This window comes from Lissotriton vulgaris, chromosome 1_1 (assembly GCF_964263255.1).
Source record: "Lissotriton vulgaris chromosome 1_1, aLisVul1.2, whole genome shotgun sequence".
NCBI lineage: Eukaryota > Metazoa > Chordata > Amphibia > Caudata > Salamandridae > Lissotriton > Lissotriton vulgaris.
The window spans coordinates 5,254,274-5,268,687 of NC_141685.1; the positions used below are offsets into that span (position 1 = coordinate 5,254,274).

General features: G+C 49.0%; 1 pseudogene across 1 annotated transcript; it reads left to right on the top strand.

The window, feature by feature from the left end:
- The first annotated feature begins 4,221 nt into the window (after positions 1-4,221).
- On the top strand, positions 4,222-13,713 carry LOC147736934 (uncharacterized; annotated as a pseudogene). Its single transcript, XR_015308293.1, has 2 exons — positions 4,222-4,334; positions 12,178-13,713. The product of XR_015308293.1 is annotated as an uncharacterized LOC147736934 (transcript).
- The last annotated feature ends 701 nt before the right edge of the window (positions 13,714-14,414 follow it).

The following is a 14,414-nucleotide window of genomic DNA, read 5'->3' on the forward strand; positions in this document are numbered from 1 at the left end:
CTGGCCTGTGTTATTGGATTGTTTGCATCAGATTCTCCGCGTGCCTGGCCATTGTTATTGCATTGTTTGCCTCAGATTCTCCTCGTGCCTGGCCCATGTTATTGCATTGTTTGCATCAGATTCTCCTTGTGCCTAGCCTGTGTTATTGCATTGCTTGCATCAGATTTTTTTTCGTTTCTGGTCTGTGTTATTGCACTGCTTACATCAGATTCTCATTGTGCCTGGCCTGTGTTCTTGCATTGTTTGCATCAGATTCTCCTTGTGCCTGGCCTGTGTTATTGCATTGTTTGCATCAGATTCTCCTTGCGGATGGCCTGTGTTATTGCATTGTGTGTATCAGATTCTTCTCGTGCCTGTGTTATTGCAGTGTTTCGGCAGACTCTCTTAGTGCCTGCTCTGCGTTATTGGATTTTTTTGTCACATTCTCCCCGTGCCTGGCCTGTGTTATTGCATTGTTTGCATCAGATTCTCCTCATGCCTGGCCTGTGTGATTACATTGTTTGCATTAACCCTGGTGCCTGGCCTGTGTTATTGCATTGTTTGCGTCAAATTCTCCTAGTGCCTGGCCTGTGTTATTGCATTGTTTGCATCAGATTCTCCTAGTGTCTGGCCTGTGTTATTGCATTGTTTGTGTCAGATTCTCTTCGTGCCTGGCCTGTATTATTGTATTGTTTTCATCAGATACTCCTTGGGCCCAATTCACAGAACTAACTTAAGACAAAATCCTAAACTTACTACTTTTGGTATTCACAGAAGTTAGGATTTTGTCTTAAGTTTGTCTTAAGTCTGTCTTAAGTTTGTCTTAAGACAAACTTAAGACAAAATCCTAACTTCTGTGAATACAAAAAGTAGTAAGTTTAGGATTTTGTCTTAAGTTAGTTCTGTGAATCGGGCCCCTTGTGCCTGGCCTGTGTTAATGCATTGTTTGCATCAGATTCTCCTCATGCCTTGCCTGTGTTATTGCATTGTTTGTGTCAGATTCTCTTCGTGCCTGGCCTGTGCTATTGCATTGTTTGCGTCAGATTCTACTTGTGCCTGGCCTGTGTTATTGCATTGTTTGCATCAGATTCACCTATTGCCTTGCCTGTGTTATTGCATTGTTTGCATCAGATTCTCCGTATGCCTTGCCTGTGTTATTGCATTGTTTGCATCAGATTCTCCGTGTGCCTGTCCTTTGTTATTGCATTGTTTGTGTGAGATTCTCCTAGTGCCTGGCCTGTGTTAATCCATTGTTTGCGTCAGATTCTCCTCGTGCCTGGCCTGTGTTAATGCATTGTTTGCATCATATTCTCCTCATGCCTTGCCCGTGTTATTGCATTGTTTGTGCCAGATTCTTTTCGTGCCTGGCCTGTGTTATTGCATTGTTTGCGTCAGATTCTCCTTGTGCCTGGCCTGTGTTATTGCATTGTTTGCATCAGATTCACCTATTGCCTTGCCTGTGTTATTGCATTGTTTGCATCAGATTCTCCGTATGCCTTGCCTATGTTATTGCATTGTTTGCATCAGATTCTCCGTGTGCCTGTCCTATGTTATTGCATTGTTTGTGTGAGATTCTCCTCCTGCCTGGCCTGTGTTATTGCATTGTTTGCGTCAGATTCTCCTTGTGCCTGGCCTGTGTTATTGCATTGTTTGCGTCAGATTCTCCTCCTGCCTGGCCTGTGTTATTGCAGTGTTTGCGTCTTATTCACCTAGTGCCTGGCCTGTGTTATTGCACTGTTTGCATCAGATTCACCTAGTGCCTGACCCTTTGTTATGCATTGTTTGCATCAGATTCTCCTTGAGCCTGGCCTGTGTTATTGCATTGTTTACATCAGATTATCTTCCTGCCTGGCCTGTGTTATTGCATTGTTTACATCAGATTCTCCTCATGCCTGGCCTGTGTTATTGCATTGTTTGCATCTGATTCACCTAGTGCCTGATCCTTTGATATTGCATTGTTTGCATCAGATTCTCCTTGCGCCTGACCTGTGTTATTGCATTGTTTGTGTCACGTTTTCCTAGTGCCTGGCCTGTGTTATTGCATTGTTTACATCACGTTTTTATAGTACCTGGCCTGTTATTGCATTATATGCGCTGCTTTTGGTGTGTTATTATTCTAATAGTTGCAGCTTTTCTAACAAACATGGTACCTTTTATCCCAATCAAGTACATCTGTCTGCAAGGACGCTGCACTCTCCCTGCAGTAGCAATCTACTTCATATTTATGAAGCAACAGACAGCACAGCATGCCTGCCAGAGATGTCGTAGGGTCAGAAACAGTACATAGGTCAGTAGCGAGTAAGATTTTAAATGAAGAAGCTGCAGTGATAGACGGCAAAACATCCATGTCGAAACATCAGCAGTAGGACAATGGTTCATGAAATGATAATGGTAGATTTATTTACACGTCTGTGCACGGCGTGTCACTTATTGTTCTTTTCTTCCACTCTCATGAGATGGTTTTGCAAGGGAGCTCTCTGAGTGTGGAGCTTCCACGAATCCCAGAGACAGGCCGTTCCTAAGACGGTAACAAAGAAGGTTGAAAGATCTGAGTCTTGATCCTGGCAGGTGGACGGGTGATCCCTGAGGGGGAGTAGTTGGTCTGTGTGTTGCCACGACTGTCCAGTGGGTGTAAGAAAATGTCAGCAATTTGTGGAGGGCCCTCTTTTGGGTGAGAACCACCCAGCTTCATGCATTACGGACTTGAGCGTTTGTGTCTGCGCAGGAGGAGTTACATTCTGATAGCAAAATGGAGGACCTTGTCCAAAGGGGATCGATGTTACCAAGGTTTAACATCTTCAGTTACGACTGATAAAGAAAGTCCATGTACCTCGAGTTGCTTGAAAAGCTTCCTGCACTCTGCTGGTGCAGGCAGGATGTTTATTCTCTAGTTGGCATTTGCCAGGGGATCTTCAGATACGGTGGTTGAATTAAACCTTAAAGCAGCACATGTAGCGTTGACTCTTGGAGTCTCGTAGTATGTGCTGGATGAGGTAGAACTGTCTTAATGTTCCACGGAGCTCAGAAAATCCAGACTCTCCGTCCTCTCAGAGCGCGAGGTCTGTGGCTTGACCAGTAGATCTGCAATAAAGAAGATGACCTGGACTAGTTCTACCTCTCCCGAACTTTGAACTAATCATTGAGGAAAGAAGCCCTGCCTGGAAGGAAGATCCACACAAGGCGCAGCTGACAGAAGTCCAGCCTGAAGGAAGATCCGCACAGGGTGCAGCTTACACAAGTTCTGCCTGGCGGTGACCTCAAAGCAGTGAGAGACCCACAAACCACAAGATCCTTGAAGCCCAGCTAGCCACACTGGACGCAATGTACATCAAAGGTCTGATTTAGATTTCAGCGGATAGTTTATTCTATCACAAATGTGACAGGTGTCCTGCCAGCACCATTGAAAATTCAATGCATCCTGTAGCAATTATAGTAAGGCAGACAGGATATCTGTCACGTTTTGATAATGCCTTGGTGTCGTTCGCAGAGTTTTACTCCACAGAACTCCACGAAGTACCAGGGGAAGTCCGCCGCACTCTGCAGACTTCCGCTAGGGGCAGAGTTTGTTAAGTTGTGCTGCTCTCACTGATTTTTAGTGTCAGGAGTTTAACCCCTACTGTAAAATCAGCACGAACAGCACTATGCGTCGTGCCAGAGGCACTGCTGCTTTCTGCCTCTCAAATTGATATTCTAATCGAGTGGCAGCTTCATCAACGGAATGGCAGATTTTAACAATCGAGTGGTCATGACCTGCCGTGACCTCCCGCAATGAGAAATCTCGCCAGGAGGAGGTCTAGCGTGTTATATTTTCTCACAAGAGCTCGCTACCTTACCGTTGGCGAACCGCTTGAGAAAAGAACTCCGTTCTGCATGGAGTTTTTTTGAACAACTCCGCACAGAGTGCGGAGTGGGGCAAAATTTTGCAAGCTCTGCCGGCAGAGTGGAATTCTTCACCCACCCCTACCCTAGTTTTGAGACAATAATCTGTTGGACAAGCTCTAAACTAGGCCCGATATCTGCAATAAGTGTTGTAGAAGAAGTGAGATCCATGGCCTTGTTAGTATGAGGCAGGTATCCGACTTCTGATGAATCCCACAGAGTGAGTGCGCAGACAGAGGGCAGAAGAGGGACCGAAGGACATGAAATTAGGTAAACTTGAATATGAGAAATATGGAAAGGTAGAAATGCTGCATCACCTGTGGATAACTGACACCTCCTCTCACTCTTCTAAATTCCCATCAGGTCACAAATGGAATCCTGGGCCCCAAACGGACAACGTCATGCCAGATGCCATGTAATGTTGGAACAGGGGGGAAAAGAGAAATATGCACACATCTGCTGCGGGAATATGTCAGGTAAATTATTGGTTGTGATGGATTCCTATAAATACTAAATGACTGATATCGTTGAATATTGAATTTTATGAATCAACGTTTGTTTTCCTTATCTGCTCGTATAATGTAAAGGACGGGCCTTACAGTGAACCCCTCGCTCTGTTTGGCACAAAAGCCCCGGAAGGAGCTGCATCTTACAGAACTTTATCTACTTTAGGAAGAACTAAAGATTTGCTTTTTAAAGTTGTCTTTCAGGCCAGAACCAGGCTCTGTAAGCTGCACAAGTTTCAGGGAGATGGACAGATGTTATGGCGATAGGAAACCCCCCTCTACTCACAATAATGTTCACATCTTCCTGGTTAGAAGAAACCAGAAATGCTTAAACCAAGGGAGCTGTTGAAAGTGTCAAAGGTGACTTATGACCAGCGAGGTAAAGACAGGAGTTGGTATTTGAGATGATCTTAAGTGAATCGGAAAGGAACGAGAAGAAGTGTGTGAATGGAGTTACTTTTGTTGTATACTTCGTAGAAAAGTTACTGGAAATGTTGCAGCCCAGCCTCATCCATCTCTTTTTCTAAAATCAATTGTTGTTTCAATGAAACTTGACCATATGCGTCTATCTTAAGCTATACCTCTAGCACTTGGGTGCTTCGTGAGCGCCCTTTCTTTGCTCAGTTACTCTGTGAACACTGGTAAATCACCTCCTTTTCAGATAATAATAGGATGTCTACAGAACAACAGAACTTTTAGTTAAATATCTGTGTGTGAGGGGGCGTGGCTACGCAGGCGATCGTAATGGCCGCCTGATTGTAGAGCTCCGCCGGACGGGCTGGAAGAAGGCGACATTCCCATGTGATCCGGCGCTGCCAGGGGTCTGCAAATGCCTGCCTCTGTCCCCGGGGGCCGTGGGATGCTGATGGTCGCTGCCTGAGACTGGGGGACGGCGTGGACGTTGAGGATTGCGGAGGGGTGGTGGGGCCTGTCGGGTCCCGCCGGACGTGCACCCTAGCGCGCCGGAGCGCCTGGTGAATCTCCCTCGGGTTCCCGCCCCCCCCTTCCGGGTCGCTGTTGTGCCCCCCCGGTCCGTTGCTGGTCCCGGGCGGGCTCCTTTGGTGGGGGTTTTTGGCCCCCGGTGCTGCTTCAGACCTTCGGGCCTGGTCCGGCCTCGGGAGCCGGGGCCTCGATTTCTGGGCCTGCCTGGGCTGGGTGGTGACGGGCGGGGGGCGGCGGGCGGCTGGTCCGGGGTGCGTTTGGGGGGTGGCGGGGGGCGCGCGGGGGGGGTCTCTCGGGGGTCTCCGTCTGGTGGGGGCTCTACATTCTCGCCCCCACCGTTGTCTTTTGCCATCGACACACGCCTGTTCCCAGCGCTGCCCATACCTTTGCTCCTGTTGCTGCTCCCTCATCCTCACGAACGGCTAGAGGCGTGATGGGCCCACCAGCCACAACGCGACGGAAGGACCCCACTCAGAAGAAGCTCAGCTTCGATAAACCACCCATCTGCTCGGCCGACAATCAGACTGCCAGACCTGCTGCTTCGGCTAGCCCTGCGCCACCGGACATGGCGGGGATGGTGGCTGAAATGCTTGGTGAGATGCGAGCGGGGTTCAAGGCCATTGACTCCCGCTTTGACGCCCTCGATCAGAAGATGGCCGAGATGGGCGCGAAAATTCAGTCTCACAACATGCGTCTGGATGTGGCTGAGTCCCGAGTCTCTGATCTTGAAGATGGCGCTACTTCCACGCTGAAACGACTGGAGCGAGTGGAGAAGATCCTCAAGGAGGTGGCCATTAAGAACGAGGATTTGGAGGCGCGCAGTAGGCGCAATAACATTCGAATTCTTGGTGTGGCGGAGACGACGGCCACTGGCCGCTTTGACACTTTTGTGGAACAGCTCCTGATCGAATTGTTTGGCAGGGACACCTTTACAGCTGGCTTCGTGGTGGAGCGGGCGCATAGGTCATTGGGCCCTCGTCCTGCCCCGGGCCTGCCACCTCGCCCCATCATTGCCAGACTCATGAATTTTAGAGATAGGGATGCTGCCCTGAGGGCCGCTCGTGAGGCGGGCGAGGTGAAATGGCAGGGTGGGGTATTTTCTTTCTTTCCTGACTTCACGATGATGGTGCAGGACGCCAGTCGCAAATACACTGGTGTTAAGGCCTCGCTGCGCAAGCTGGGACTGCGCTATGGCATGCTGTACCCTGCCAGACTGAGGGTAGACGTCGATGGCAAGTTTCGCATCTTTGACTCTCCCACCGAAGCACAGGAGTTCTGCCTAGCCTATAAAAATAGAGGGTCTCCGCGGTCCTCGGACAGGGCGCAGCAATCCCCTACGAACATGGACTCGCAGGCTAGCGCTGACCTTTTTGCTGAGAGCGGGCAGGGCTGACTTTTGCCTATTCTTCGCTAGGCCTCTCATTAATACACTGCACTGCTAACTGCTCGACTCCCCTGGCAGGGCTCTTACACGTTGATACGATTTGAATGTCGACCTGATTGTTGCGTCTGCCCGGCGGGGCGTTGCCTCCCCCCATGGCGCGAGCCGTATGGTGCTCATTTCTGAGAATGTTTTTCTTTCGCAGGATTTGCATTGGACTCTTGCTTCTTTCTACTACTCTTGGTATTGTTCTTTGGGCCGGGTGGTGCCTCCGTGGGGTTTACGTGAGGCTGGGTGGTGGGTGGGTAGGGGGGGGGGTGTTTCACGCATTAGTTGGAATGTTTCTGTGCATGCTTTGTTTTTTGTTTCGAGAGATGTCTGTTTTGCGGGAGGGTGGCGGCGGGTACGCACAAGATTGTTCACTGATATCCTGTACGGTTTTGCATGGCTAGGGTAGGTCAGCAACCTGGTCCATCCAAACTGGTTCTGATGTCGTGAAATGTTCGGGGACTCAGCGACACTAGAAAACGGAAGCAAATCCTGAACTATGCAGCTCGACATGGGGTGGATGTGTTGTTCCTCCAGGAAACACACCTGGGACAGGCTGATTCCGCTATGGTTGCCAGGGGTTGGGGCGCGCACAGGTTCTTCGCCAATTACAGCAGGTATGCGAGAGGGGTGGCCATTTTAGTTCACCGGCGGGTCCCTAACGTGCACTCTGATAGCATTCTTGATAAAGAAGGTAGATATGTGGTGGCCACTGGGACTCTTCTCGGCTTTAAGATTACTTTTGTTGGAGTGTATGGGCCCAATACTGACTACCCTGCCACGCTCCAGTGTCTTCATGACGATTTGCTGCGCATCGACACTGACATGTTGGTGGTGGGTGGAGATTTTAACTTGTTGATGGACCCTGCACGGGATAGCACCTCTACATCACCGGACTGCAAACCTCGCTCCCGTGCTGTACTCTCAACCATGTGTGCACACTATCCCCTAATTGATATCGAGGCCCGGCTTCATCCCCACTCGCCCGCTTACACACATCATTCTGGGTATCATAATACTAGCACCAGGATCGACTATTGGCTCCTCTCCCCGGGTGTGGTTGGTTGGGTGGACACACACTCTACGCTCCCACGTACCTTTTCAGACCACTCTCCTCTACTTTTGACTTTACTGGTTCCTAGACTGGGAGGGTACGAGAGACAGTGGCGCTTCCCTGGCAAGGCATTGGCTGACCCAGTTTTTAAAGAGGACATTCGCAAGGCGATTGAGGACTATTTTGAGCTTAACTCAGGCACTGTCGACACATGGGCCACACTGTGGGAGGGTTTCAAGGCCACCATCCGGGGGGTATGCATCACGAAATACGTTGGGTCATTGCGCGAGATCCGCGCCACAATGTCTCGTATCGAAGATGATAGTTCTGGCCTCCCGGACCCTGATGGCGCCTTGGAGACCAAACGTCTGGGATTGCTGCAGGATTTCAGGGACGCCGCAGACAGGGAATTGCACTACTTGCATACTCAACACGCAGCTAGACAACACGGAGAGGGTGACAGACCTGGTAGACTCCTAGCACAGCTACTACGCCCCCCCCCCGGCAGGCCTCCTATATTACCGACTTGCTCGATGACTCTGGCGTTCGCCACCAGACCACTCCTTCCATATGTGCTACTTTCCTGTCCTACTATAAAACGTTATACACCTCCTCCTTGCCTGATGACCGTCGTGATCCTGGCCCGTACATTGATGAGATCGCCATGGTGTTTTTGGAGAAGGGCATGCAGGATTTCCTTGCCGATCCCATCACGCCCGAGTACATTGTTGAGGCTATCGACGCCTTGAAGGGCTCCTCGGCTCCTGGGCTGGACGGCTTTTCGGCCGACTTCTATAAGGAGTTCAAAGACGAACTGGTGCCCCACCTTGTGGAAATGTACTCAGAGGCATTAGAGACCGGCGTCTTGCCTCCCACACTTCGAGAGGCGGTGATCGTGCTGCTGCCCAAGCCTGGTCGTGACCCGTCCCCCTGTGGCTCTTACAGGCCCCTATCGCTGCTCAGCCTTGACTACAAGATCTTGGCCAAGGTTCTCGCAATTCGCTTGTCGCTCCTGATGGAACAGATTATTTCCCCTGCCCAGTCCGGGTTCGTCCCCCACCGCTCCACCTCCCTTAACCTTAGAACTCTCTTTTCTGTCCTGCACAGAATAGACCCTGACACCCCGGCGGCGGCTGTGTTTTTGGACGCTGAGAAGGCCTTTGACTCCCTGGAGTGGCCTTTCTTTCTGTCCGTCATGCGGCGGATGGGCATGCCCGCAATGTTCATTGCCACTGTAGAACTGCTCTACACCGCCCCTCGGGCGAGACTACGCCTTAATGGCACCATCTCCGATAGCTTCCCCCTCTCGAGGGGCACCCGACAGGGCTGCCCTCTCTCCCCGCTGTTGTATATCCTAGCCATGGACCCCTTGGTTAGGCACCTTCAGGAGCGGCATTTACATCGTGGCCTCCAGTTTCGTACTGGTCCGCTCCTCGTCTCTTTATATGCGGACGATACCATACTTTATGTCCGGTTCCCTGAGACGAACCTGGAACCCCTTCTCCTCGAGATAACCCGGTTTGGGGAGTACTCTGGCCTTCGTATCAACTGGCGCAAGTCTGATATCTTCCCCCTTACGCCCGCCACAGTTCGTTGGGACAGTCCATTCCCACTCGACTGGAACACGGACTCGGTGAAGTATCTCGGTATCCACATACACCTGGATACAGTCTCCATGGTCCGCCTGAACTACGGTCGGGCCTTGGACTTTCTGGAAGATAGCCTCGCCCACTGGCTTCGCCTTCCTCTTTCCATGGCAGGACGCGTAGCTATCATTAAGATGGTGGTGCTTCCCCGTTTCCTATACCTGTTCCACAATTTGCCGATCCCACTGACCAAGATTTTCTTCACCCAGCTGCGCTCATTGTTGCTGCGGCTAGTTTGGGGGGACAAGAACCCGAGAGTCTCCTGGCGAACCCTGACTCTGCCCTATGAACGGGGCGGTTTTGGAGTCCCGGACTTTCACCTTTACTATCTTATTGCCCAGTGCGCTTACGCACACCCCTGGTTTCACCCGGATGCCCGGATACCCCATTTGCGTCCGGAGGCGGACATGGCGTGGCCTGTTGCCCTCGGGATGCTATTGCCCAAGGGCCTGCCCCGTGACCCTCAGGATATTCAGACTGCCTCCACTACTTCCTGGGCTTGGATGCAGCTGCGTCGACTGCTCCGGAAGGATGTGTTATACTCGCCGGCCCTCCCACTCCCGAACCCCCACTGGCTCCCTATCACCTCTGAAGCGGTGGTCTGTCGTACTCTTTCCAAGTACCAGCTTAACACCGTAGGAGATTTGTTCCCGGATGGACACGTCTTTTCGGTCTCAGAGGACCACCGTTTTACCGATCGAACGTTCATGGACTCATTCGTTCTTACCCGGTTGAGGTCCATGCTCAGAACACAGTTTCCTTCTTTCCCGCTCCCTCCCGACGACTTGGAGGCCCTGACCTTCTTGATACAGTCCCCCAGTAGTGCGCACGTTGTGTCAAAATTGTACAAAATATGTGTGGCCGCACTTCCTGCCCCAGACACACGGGTACGTGCAGCGTGGGAGGCGGATCTGGGCGGACCCATTACTGACGACCAATGGTCCGCTTGCTGCCGGGCCACCAAAGACGTCTCCATCAACACCAGACACAAACTAATTCACTTCAAGTTTTTACGGAGGCTGTACTTCACACCTGCCTTGGCTCACAGACTCGACCCGTCAAGGCCGCATCACTGTCCCAAATGCAATGCCCCACACGCCGACTTTGCCCACCTTGCATGGACGTGTCCCAAACTGCAGGACTACTGGTTGCAGGTACACCACATACTGGGTAACATTTTAGAGTGTGTCCTGAGTCCCCTGCCCGAGATTGCATTGATGGGGTATGTTGTTGAGTTTCCCCGCTCCACGAGGAAACTGGCTGCCATTGGTTTTCTGCTCGCAAAAAGGGAAATTGCTATGCACTGGGGTTCTAAGCGCATTCCCACCTCGAAGACATGGCTCCGCAGTCTGGCCCAGTGTAACATAAATAATGCAGAATACTCCGCACAGCTTCCAACCGCTTTGCGCCCAGTCGACATATGGGGCCCCTACAGACAGTACATTAGCAAGCTAACACAGGCGGCACAGTCCCAGGCGGCGAGCTCTCTGGTTCCGGAGGGGGTGGGTTAGCTGTTCTTCCCCCGGCTAGTCTGCATTGTCTACTGTGCTGCAATTGGCTACTGTTTGCCGTGCCTGTTCTGCTTGCACTCAATTCTTGGTTACCCCGACATCCTATGGTCACCCATGCAACCGATATTACCATCTTGTCATGATCGATGTGTTGTTGTCCGCTTTCTCTCCCTTGTAGGCATCTCTCTAGTTGTTGTTTTTTTTTTTTTGCATCTTATTTATCTCTTTGCATCGCATGTGTACATGTACGCATTATTGGCAAACTAGAAAACGGAAAAATGGAGTTTCTAGAATGTGTTGCTCCGCTCATCATATTGTTGGTCACATCTAACCATGTTTCATTTTGCATTCCTGTTAATAGTGTCGCTGATTTTCTCTACACGCTAAGTGACTGTATGCTCCTATGTACCAACCTGATGCGAATAAAGAGATTTAAAAAAATATATATATATATCTGTGTGTGATGAAATATTCCTAGCTAAGTTTCAAAGGCGGCAAAGAAGAAGGGGGAGATTTACTAAGATTTTGCGCCGTGTTCACGTCACATAAGTGGCACAAACAGTGCAAAATCTTGTTTCCTAATTTTCTTTCCCACAAGCAACGTAAAAGTAATATGAAGCATTGCATAGCACTGCTTCGTGTTACTTTGCGCCATGGGGGGTGCATGGGCGTTCCCGTGCAACCACCCAAGGTTTCTCACGCTAAACCCAATTTACCAAATACAGTAGATTCGGTTTAGTGTGAGAAAACTGCGCCCTTTTAAACTCGGCACAAGCAAGGAGAAATGCTTTCATTTCTCCTTCCTTTTCTGACTTTGCATGCGTGCTGCACTGTGCAACACGCATACAAAGTGGGAAAAGCTTTCTCTCATGTCTAGGCATAGTATTTTGTACAGGAAGGGTGTCCTTCCTGTACAAAACCTATGCTGGACTCACACACACACAGCCTAGCGCTCTGGTGCTAAGGTTTGTGCATGATGCAGGGCCACTGTGATCAGTGCCGGTGCAAGGGAAAGAGAAGGTAAGAGCCATATCTTTGAAAATAGGATGCTCTCCTGGGCCTTCTCTGTCGCGCATCGCAACCTCCGGGAGGAGAGGGGGAGGGCTGCACTGCATTGTGTGGAGATTTGGTAAATCTCCCCTGAAATGTCTATTACAACAAGTTAAACATTGTGAATTCTCATTCAATTATGTTTCAATTTAGTAATTTTAAATATCTTTACATCCAACAGAAAACAAGCCTTGAATGTATGAAATGACCATCAATAATGAAGCTAATGCTGTAAATCTTCAATAATAGCGGAAATAATGAGCTTCAGTATTCAGGAAAACATCAGCGCAGTCGGCGACAGGGGAACCTGCACACAAACTGACAGATCCCGGATGAAGCATCAAGGGCAGTTCAGTGATTGTAAGAGTCTGAGCTGTGCACCTCCACACTACAAGACGAAGAAATGACCTTAGGAAAATAAAGGCAACAACAACAACAAACCGCCTCCTGTATAAACAAGTGTCCAACACCAGCTTTGATCATGGGATCGATATGATGTGATTACCACAGTATTCTGTTTTGTCAAATGATGACAAGCCATCACTCCGTGCTCTAGGTGTATTGTAAACTCTTTCTGGCCAAACCACAGTAACCAGAGAAGAGCACAACAGAACGGAGCCAGACGATTGACGGGTAAAGGAAAGAGGAGTTCTTGTATCTACAATACAACAGACTGTCCCAATTTGCAGCGGCCAAAAGGAAGATACATCTTTACCCGCAAGCGTACATAGCCATAATCCAATCTAAAGGCACAATCGCCTACGAAGGCACCTTCTACGTATTAGGAGTGTGGCAAATATCTGGTGGCTATTGCATTTGATTGTTAAAACAGAACAAACATTCAAAATACTGCATACATATAAAGTGTGTGAGAAAAACACAAGTGCTTTATCAGCCATGTTGGCCCATCAGGAAATACAGTTATGGGATGTAGACAAATATGTACCCGACCCACAGACACTAAACAAGACAGAAAAATCACACACATGCAGCAAGAGCTTTAGTTTGTCATCACTACTCAAGCTTCATCAGCACACGTCCACAAGGGAAAAGCCATTCAAGTGCAGTGAATGTGCAAAGTGCTTTAGTCAGTTATCAAAGCTACAAAGACATCAGCGAATACACACGGGGGAAAAACCATTCAAGTGCAATGAATGTGTAAAGTGCTTTAGTGAGTTATCATACCTTCGAAGACATCAGCGAACACACACAGGGGAAAAGCCATTCAAGTGCAGTGAATGTGAAAAGAGCTTTATTCAGTTATCACACCTTCAAAGACATCAGCGAACACACACAGGGGAAAAGCCATTTAAATGCAGTGAATGTGTGAAGAGCTTTAGTCGATTATCATACCTACAAAGTCATCAGCGAACACACACGGGGGAAAAACCATTCAAGTGCAATGAATGTGTAAAGTGCTTTAGTGAGTTATTATACCTTCGAAGACATCAGCGAACACACACAGGGGAAAAGCCATTCAAGTGCAGTGAATGTGTAAAAAGCTTTAGTCAGTTATCAAGCCTTCAAACGCATCAGCGAACACACACAGGGGAAAAACCATTCAAGTGCAATGAATGTGTAAAGTGCTTTAGTCAGTTATCAAGCCTTCAAACGCACCAGCGAATACACACAGGGGAAAAACCCTATCATTGTAGTGAATGTGACATTAGTTTTCGCGACTGTTCAACATTAAGGTATCATCAGCGAACTCACACAGGAGAAAAACCATTCAAGTGCTGTAAATGTGCAACATGCTTTAGTCAGTTATCAAGCCTTCAATCACATCAGCGAATACACACAGGGGAAAAACCTTTCAAGTGCAGTGAATGTGCAAAGTGCTTTAGTCACTTATCAAGCCTTCAAATACATCAGCGAACACACACAGGGGAAAAGCCATTTAAATGCAGTGAATGTGTGAAGAGCTTTAGTCGATTATCAGACCTACAAAGTCATCAGCGAACACACACGGGGGAAAAACCCTATCAATGTAGTGAATGTGACAGTAGTTTTCGCGGCTCTTCAGCATTAAGGTATCATCTACGTACTCACACAGGAGAAAAGCCACTCAAGTGCAATGAATGTGGAAAGAGCTTTAGTCGACGATTAGAGCTACAAAGTCATCAGCGAACACACAGGGGGAAAAAATAGAAGGGCACTGAAAGTGTGAAGGGCTTTTGTCACTTTTCGATCCCACACTGCCCTCAGGGAATACACTGCTTCAATTAACTCACATGGAAATAATCCTAGAGATGTAGAGATTCCGGAAAGAACTTAATAACATCAAAAATAATATTGACCCATCTGAGGACATAGAAAAGAGCAGAACAGTGCAGTTATTGTGAGGGGAATGAATTACGGAATTACGGAAAAAGATAAAATTCAAATAATGTGGGACAATGAAATACCAGATGATAGAAG